The sequence below is a fragment of the Lepidochelys kempii genome, chromosome 3 (genome assembly GCF_965140285.1).
Source record: "Lepidochelys kempii isolate rLepKem1 chromosome 3, rLepKem1.hap1, whole genome shotgun sequence".
Classification (NCBI taxonomy): domain Eukaryota; kingdom Metazoa; phylum Chordata; order Testudines; family Cheloniidae; genus Lepidochelys; species Lepidochelys kempii.
Genome location: NC_136382.1, coordinates 31,919,152 through 31,928,072, shown reverse-complemented (window position 1 = coordinate 31,928,072; position 8,921 = coordinate 31,919,152).

Genomic DNA, 8,921 nt, shown 5'->3' with positions numbered 1-8,921 from the left:
CCTCTTCCCCTGTGGTACATATGTATGCCCTGGCTTTGTGTATTATTGTATATTAATGCATGTTTCCAGCTCCAGGAACGCAAATATAACCTCAAGACTAAGAAGAATTCACAGAACTCAGCTTGCCCTTCTGTTGACTTAGCAAAGAAAGAAAGGGCAAATGAATACACAAAGTGTTACCCTTTCTGAGCCTCTATCAAGATTTACTTGGAAACATTATATAATAAGACATCTTTTATTTTTTGAATGAAACCTTATGACTCTCAAAGGAATTTGAGAAAATTTGAATTGTACCTCCACTTAATTGCCTATCTCCATTCAAACACTTGACAATGTTAAACTAATAGTCATTTAATTACACAAACCCATTGAAAACAATTTATTAACTGAACTTCAAAAAAGCTTTTACCATTCTCCAAATATAGTCATAAAAATTGACTCCATTCTCTTCTGCCTCTAATGTGGTCTACACTAGGACATTTAACTGGTGGGTTAGCACCAGTGTATGTGTCAGTGGTACAGTGTGAAGGCAAGCCAGGCTGGTTCGGGTTTGTTGTCTACCCACCCGTGGTGTTCACAGTTGTAGTAGCATTGTTTGTAGCCCAGTCCCCAGCACAGCTTTCTAAAGCAGTGACTTGTGGGAGATTTTGGAAAGCCTTCTGGCATAATTTGAAAATAAATCAAACTCCCTTAATCCCCTGGAAGAGTCCCCTAAATCCCATTATCAAAATGGAAGTCTGAATAAACTCTGTTGTTTCCTTGCTTGGCAAATAAGGTTTCTGCTGAGGCTCCCAAAAGGTACTTGTGAGGCATCTCCAGCAGTAGTGGTGATTTGGTGAAGGGCAGTACTTTTGGAGATCCACAGACTAACTGGAGTAACTGGGGAACATTAAGGCCTGGAATCATTAGATATCTCACTTAGTCTGTTGTCTTTTTTCCTACCGCTCTTGACTTGAGTGAGCCACCCATCAGCTTGATTATTACGTCTTGTGCTGCTTTAAAAACATTAGTGAGACAGAAGGAATTTATTTAGGACTGCTTTTTATGCATCTTTCATTTCAAGACAGAATGAAATGTGTTTTCAGGTAGGTAAGAGTCATATGTACTACCTAGGTGAGTAGGCTGGTATGTGGGCCAACAGATGAAATGTAACTTATGCTTTGGCCATAGTACCCCATGGGGAATTTCTTCCAATAGAAAACTCCTATTTTCTCCTGTTTCAGCTGCTATGTTATTTTCTGATTTTCCTCCCCTCATTTGTCCAGCTTTCTGAGTCTGGACATATGACATAGCTCAGCCAGCCACTGTGTATGTTGAATTTAGCACTTCTGCCCTGACCCAGAAAACTGGCCATGCAGCCAGAAAGAAGAGCTGAAGGAGATGCAAGACTCTGAAAATTGAAACAGGTGTGCAGGAACCAGCTCTTCCCACTGCACTAATGAGAGGCAGAAAGAAATAAGAGGTAGAGTGAGGCTAGTAGAGTAGAGGAGAGGTGAGGTTAATGCTTCTGTCCTCATGACAGTTGCTAATGGCAACATTCATAAGAACCAAGAAAACTCTTCCCCTTCCCCAAAATATGAAAAATCAGCTCCCAACGGTATATGAGATATCAAAAAGCTATATAACCGCTCATCCCCTGGTTCTTTCTCCTGTTAAACCAGCTCAGCTACCATGGGCAGGATTGTGGGTCTGTGCCGTTTGCAGCTCTCAGAATTTTGGATCTGTCTGGAAATCCTGCGAATGCAGCAGTGTGAGGGGCATCACCTGTTCTGGCTTGTCATCCACCCAGGCTGCCTATCCTTACTGATCAGACCACAAGGTGTTTCCATGGCATGTAGTCGGACAGGGGTTCTCAACCTTTTTCTTTTTTTTCCTGAGCCTCTTCCCTTCCCCCCCAGTGTGCTATAAAAACTCCACGGCCTACCTGTGCCACAATAACTGTTCTTCTGCATATAAAAGCCTGGGTCGGTGTTAGAGGGTAGTAAACACGGCAATTGCGTGGGGCCCCATGGCGCTACATTGCTCAGCCTTTGGCTTCAGCCCCGTGTGGCGGGGTCAGGGCCCTGGGCTGCAGCCCCATGTAGTGGGCATCAGCTTTTTGCTGAGGGCCCCAGTAAGTCTAATGCTTGTTGGACCCTCTGAAACCTGTTTGTGGCCCTCTAGGGCAGTGGTTCTCAAAGCTGGTCTGCCGCTTGTTCAGGAAAAGCCCCTGGTGGGCTGGGCCGGCTTGTTTACCTGCCGCGTCCGCAGGTTCAGCTGATTGTGACTCCCACTCGCCGCGGTTCGCTGCTCCAGACCAATGGGGGGGTGCGGGAAGGGTGGCCAGCACGTCCCTCGGCCCGCGGCACTTTCTGCAGCCTCCATTGTCCTGGAGTGGCGAACCGTGGCCAGTGGGAGCCGCGATCGGCCGAACCTGCGGACACGGCAAGTAAACAAACCGGCCTGGCCCGCCAGGGGCTTTCCCTGAACAAGCGGCGGACCGGCTTTGAGAACCACAGCTCTAGGGGACCCCGGACCTCTGGCTGAGAACCACTGTAGTAGGTTATCTGTCTGAATGGAGAGATGGATCCTGGGATTTAATCCAGCTTCTCAAACAGTGGATAAGTTTCCCACTCCAGTCCTGATTGATGATTATAGTCATGAGCTGGATTTCCGCTCCTTTTCACAGAATCATAGAAATTTAGAACTGGAGGGGACCTTGAGGTCATGAAATCCAGACCCTTTTTGTCTTACAGCATGGCTTGATGCTCCTGTTGATGCCCATTTCTGCCTGTTGCTTGGCTAAATCGTCACACTCCAGAGCACTGAGCATTATTTTGTTCAATTGGCTCTGGATCTCCTCTCCCCAGATTGACACCAGTGCCTGAGCATCAGCCTAATAAGATGAGCCATCCCAATATAAGATTGTTTTAGAAACTGTTCACTGTGAAAATGACTTGCAACTGAGATCTGAAGTGTGCAGCGCTGTCTGTGGGTACAGGTAAGTGGCCTTTGGCCAACTCAACAGTGTGTGATGATTAGGCAGGAACACTAAATAGTGACTAGGGTGCTGTGAAAAGACAGCTGATGGAGCAGTCCCAATAATACAATCTCCATCCATACTGACCCAATGGAGGACCACGTGGTAGTTAGATTTGCACAAAGCAAGTCTCATCCTAAGTGCAGTTGAAACACCAATGCAAAGGTGGGAGCACTTTTATGCGTGGATGGGAAGTGTGTTTATAGGAACTGCTAATAGGACTGCCTAGTGGTTAGTGTGCCAAATTCTTTCCTGTATATGGAACTCTAGACCAGAGGTGGGCAAACTACAGCCCATGGGACCATCCTGCCTGGCCCTTGAGCTCCCGGCCGGGGAGGCTAGCCCCTGGCCCCTCCCCCTCTATCCCCCTTCCCTCACCACCACGCGGGGAGTGCAGTTGGTTCCGGCCAGGCGGCACAGCTGTCAGTCCTGCCGCTCTGAGCAGCATGGTAAGGGGCAGGGAGCAAGGGAGAGGGGATTGGATAAGGAGCAGGGGGTTCTGGGGGGCAGACAGGGAGCGGGGAGGGGATTGGATAAGGGGCAGGGGGTCCTGGGGGGCAGACAGGGAGCGGGGGGGTTGGATGGGGCGGAGGTTCTGGGGGTCAAGGCAGTCAGGGGACGGGGAGCAGGGGTCAGTTGGATAGGCATGGGAGTCCCAGGGGGCAGGGGTGTGGATAGGGGTCGGGGCAGTCAGGAGACAGGGAACAGGGGGGGTTGGATGGGGGGTTCCAGGGGATGGTTAGGGTGGGGGGTCCCGGGAGGAGGTGGTCAGGGGACAAGGGGCGGGGGTTGGATGGGTTGGGAATTCTGATGGGGGGGGCGGATAGGGAGTGGGGGCCAGGCTGTTTGGGGAGGCACAGCCTTCCTTATCCAGCCCTCCATACAATTTCACAACTCCGATGTAGCCCTCGCGCCAAAAAGTTTGCCCACCCCTGCTCTAGATCTTAAGTTGAATGAACAAAAAATAATATATAAAATGTGAGCTAAGTGAATATTGGATGACTTTGTATTATACCCCTTTTCGGTATCATGTCTAATTTAGACTGGTGGAGCCTGACCTCCTAGCCTCTGACTCAGTCTGGAAAAAAATGGCAACTATTTCAGCTGTGGGTGTGTGAATATGTATTTAAAATAACATCAACTCCTTAAAGGATTCCTATAAAACACAATTTAGCATGGAGGGATATAAATGAAGTGAAAATAAAACTTCTTATACTATTTTCCCATTCTTTCTTCATACTTTATATATTTCCCCTTTATTTTCTTTTTTTATCCACGTTTGTCCATCTCTTCCCTCTTTGTTGTTTTCTCCTCTCTCTTTCTTACCCCAGGTGCTCTCTCCCTCCCATCCCAACTGCCCTCTCCACATTCCCTGAGTCTCCTTATCTTATTCACTTTTACTCTTCTCCTTTTTCTCTTTGCACTCTATTTCCCTGTGTTTGCAGAAACCTCAGCTCTTGGGCACTTCTCCCTCCTTTCTAATCCTCTGCCTTGGGGTTGGCTGTGAAGGGAATTGGGATCCAAACTCAGGGTCTCCTCCCTTTTCCAAATCCATGCTCCAGCCACAGGAAACCCTGTGAGCCTGTTGCAGGAAGGGGAAGGAAGCTTTTGCTAAAGAGTTAACGAGACAGACTGTACAGAGTGCTGAAATCCTTTCTGTTTTCTGTAAAGCAGTGTGGGGAAAATTAAGCACTTTTTGTAGCCACCTACATTGCTAACCCCTAACACGGAATCTGTTCTATGGGCAGGGACTTTGTTGTCATACAGATTTTATATAAAGCACTTTGGGCTGGATTCTCCACTGCCTTGTACCTTGTGGAGGCATTGACACCTTTTCAAAGTTAGTATAACATTTTATTATTTTTTGTTCATTAGGGTACTGCCGCATTTTGGTAGGCACTGTACAAATACAGTAGTAGACATTCCCTATCCAGAAGATCTTATAATCTAAATAGACAAGACAGACACCGGGTGATCAGTGTGATGCACAAGCAGAATGATCAGTGTGATGGCAGCAAATAGCAAGTAAATTCCAGTTTTTCTTTTTTTGTTTTTCCTTTTGGATGGGGTTCAGTTAGGAGGGGATTTTCTAAACAGAAGAGAAAAGAGAGGGAAAAGTGAAGCAAGGGGGGGTGAAAAGGACAGGACAGGGGAAAACAGAGAGGGGAGGAAGTAAAGAAGGTATAAGGGGCAAGAGTGGAATGAGGCTGAGGTGCAGGGACTGTGATGGAGGGCGATGGAGCAAACAGCCAATCAACACATGGCAGGGAGTCTCCTTTCAAAATGCTACCCAGTCAGACTGGTACAACTCTATACCACTTTGCACAAGTGTGAATGACTACAAGGTGCAAGATGGTAGAGAATCAGGACCATGTCTCCACGATGTAACCCCATTGCAAATATCCGCTTGGGCCTCTTGCATTCAGTGACTTATGCAGTCCTGCAAGTGACATCGGAGAGGTATTTACAATGGTATTACAAAGTCTAGCGTGTGACTGGCAGGTCAGTCAATGGGGTGTCAATCCAGATTTGTACCATTGTGTCTCCTCAGCATTGAAATTATTGTAATATCACTCAGGTTATGTCTACACTTGGAGCTAGTGGTGTGATTCCCAGCTCCAGTAGACATACTTGTGCTAGCTCTGACAGAACAAGCGTGCTTAAAAATATTAGTGTAGCCGCGGTAGCAAAAGCAGTGGCAGCAAGGTCTAGCCACTGCGTGTATAACCTGCCTGGACCTCATTGATAAGTACTTGGGATGCAAGTGCCCATCCCACTGCTGCCATGCTCCCGCAGCTATACGATTATTTTTAGTGCACTAGCTCAATAATGCCAGTGCCTATTTGAGTTGGGAATTAGACCCAGGCTCCAAGTGTAGATGTAGCCAAAGTGGACTGTCATCAATGAATCAATCGGGCAAGAAGAACAGTTCCTTAAAAAAGGCAGGAACTTCTATTTAAAGTTTAGAAAACAAACAAACAAACCCTGATAAACATTCTATTTGGAAAGAAATGCAGAACATATATGACACTTCAATGGGATTTTAGCAGTTCAGGCCTGATGTAAATAGGGTGACGCCTGACTTCAGGGGTGTGGCTCCGACACCATGCCTGAATTGAGCCCACATAAAGTCTGCCAAGTGTGGTGGTATTTTGTTGTTGTTAATAATAAATAATAATAATGGTTATGCATAAGCACTGCAGAGAATAGACTCAAATGAAATTTGCATCTGTGCATCCCTAGCAACTTCAAGACAGAACAAAAGTGAGCAGTGCAAAAATATACAACACCTAAGAAAGTTGGAAATCTCTTCCTATGCTTCTCACTTAGTTGCTTTTGTGATTTATACTAGAAACGAACCAACCCAGATTTTCAGAGAAATACCCAGCATTGTATTATATAGTTGGATTCTAGTTTATCATCTGCTGTACAGAGAGCATAAGGAATTATTCTCTGTTTATTCTGGGCTGCAAAAGGGGAATATTTTGTATGTATTTTTTAAAAATAAAACTGACTTTCATTTTGTGGCACAAAGGACCGTCTAAAGCAGTTTATCATTCACTTTGATAGGACGGAGTCTAAATTAGATTACAGTACTTATCAAGATGATATTAGACGTTTGCTGCTCATGAAAATGTTGGTTGCTAGAATGCTAGTTTCAAAAGAGCCAGTGGAAGCAGAGGAAGGTAAAATTCCATGTGCAGGCCCTTAGTGAGGATTTGTTCCCTTCAGTTTCATATTTCCTTTGGTTGGTGGAATTGTCCTTCTATGGGTTTTATGTTGGAGTACATCCTTTAAAGTAGTGTAGGGATTTGGGGGGTGGTATTATTTTGTCAGGTGTGCTGCTGTAAAGTGTGCAGTGTAGACATAGCCTCAGAGGTGATGTTTGTATGCATCTTTTTGGGTATAAAGATATTTGGTTGTTTGCAGCAATGGTGGAACCCAAGAAGGCTTTGAAGCTATCACGGCTGCAGTTCTAGTTCTGTCTTAAACTTTCCCTTCTTTTGTGCCAAAAAAGTTCTGTTAGCAGTCTTCTATGATGGGGGTGTGTAATTGCATTTGGTCACAGTATAATTCGTCAATATGTGCAGGGTTCACACACATTTCTTGTCTCTTTAAATCTTCTCTAGACTAACTTTTTTTAAGCATGGAAGTAATGCAGAAAAATAAAAGACTGAGGCTAATGTGGAGTGAGGGGGAAGAATGGGAACCAATGTGCAATGAGAGAAATGTTTTTATTAGAAATTGCAGTCGTGCCTGGGAACCTTGTCCAGGCAGGGACTGTCTTTGTATTAGGGGCTTCATTCTAGTGCTGTGGTGGGAAAATTTCAGAAAACATTGTGGAAACAAGCTCATGAAATTGTTCAAGTAAGATAGAGGGATGTGCCCGAACACTTCCTATGCTTTGTAACATGCAGATAGTAAAGTGGACTAAAGCAAGCCTCTAGTTAAGAGATGATTGTATTTTGTAGGGGAAAAGTGACTTGCCCACAGGAGAATTCACCTCTATAACAAGAGTGATCCCATGTTCAGGGGAAAGGTGGACAATAAGGAATCATAACTCAGTTTACAGTTTAATATAACCAATTCCCACCTGGGACTGGAACAAGGCCTAGGCCCATGCTGCAGCAGCCAGTGTTTGTCTAGCAGGCTCAGGGCCTAGCTGACTCTTCTGCTTCCCAATTTCTGTCATACTTAGGTGTCTTTTTCACCTGTGTTGTGTTGTAACACATCCCGCCTCATTCACTTCTCTCCAGCTAGGGTCTGGGCAAAGGGGGAGGGAGGATCTCTTAGGGGCTGTGTGGTGAAGCGGGCCACGATTTAGGGTCCTATGGGTGCTGCAGTGGCAGGGGGCTGCAGTTCAGAAGGCGTCTGGAGCTCAACAGGTACCTGCCCAGCAAGCGCGGTCTCAGCCTCTGGCGGCCGAGATTCTATTTAGAACCCGCAACGTTACCAAACCCCGCCCTTCTGTACCTGATTAGGCGTCTCCCTGGGGAGTTGGGCGACTGAGGCTCCGCCCCCAAGGGAACTCTGCGAGCCAATGGGAAGCGGGCCACAGGTGCGATCCACCTGCGGATCCCAGAGCCACCTGAGCTAGCCAGAAAAGCTGACAAAACCCGTTTGTGCGGCAGGTTGCGCGCTGCTCTGGCTCTAGCCCCCTCCCCAGTGCCCGGGCTGCCGCCAGCCACCGTCCCAACCCGCCGGGCCAGTTCTGCCACCCGTTGGCTGCCAGACATGACACAAGACTACGACAAGTAAGTGAGCGAGCGAGCGGGAGGGAGTCTGGGCAGGTCCGACCGGCGCTGCTGCCCGTCTCTTTCTACGGGCTGGGAAAGGGGGTGACCTGGTGATCCTCGCCCTGTCTTGTGGGCTCCTGCGGGACGGGCGCCGGGGGAGGAGAGCTCGGGAGTAGCGGATGGCGGTGGCTGGCCGTGTAGCATTGCAGGATCTCTAGGAGGGAGTGGCAGCAGCCGCCGGAGTGACGGGGGGTTAGCGTCGGCCTCTCCCTGTTAGTGGGTTTGGGGCGGGTGCCCCGTAGCCGGGCACCTACCTGACCCTATTCGGCCTTGGTGAAATAGTCTTGCTCCTTTCAAGCGGCCCGGCCGGACACAGGCGGCGAGGGGGGCGCTGAGCAGATCTCCGGGGTGTCCCCCACGAGCGGGGCTGTGTGTGTTTGTACGTTGGCAGATTCTGGAGCACCTGCGGCTGCCGGGGGTGAGGTACAGAAACTTCAGCCAGGACCGAGCGCCTGTCCGCCTTTCTCCTTCTACGGACCCCCGCCTTCCCAGTGCAGCGCGGGGCCTCTGGGCGTGCGGCTTTATCTCTGTCCCGCATAGGGCCGGCAGATGGACCCAGGGTCGGGCGCTCCCCGCTCTGGGCTGCATGGTACAAGCTCTTGCGT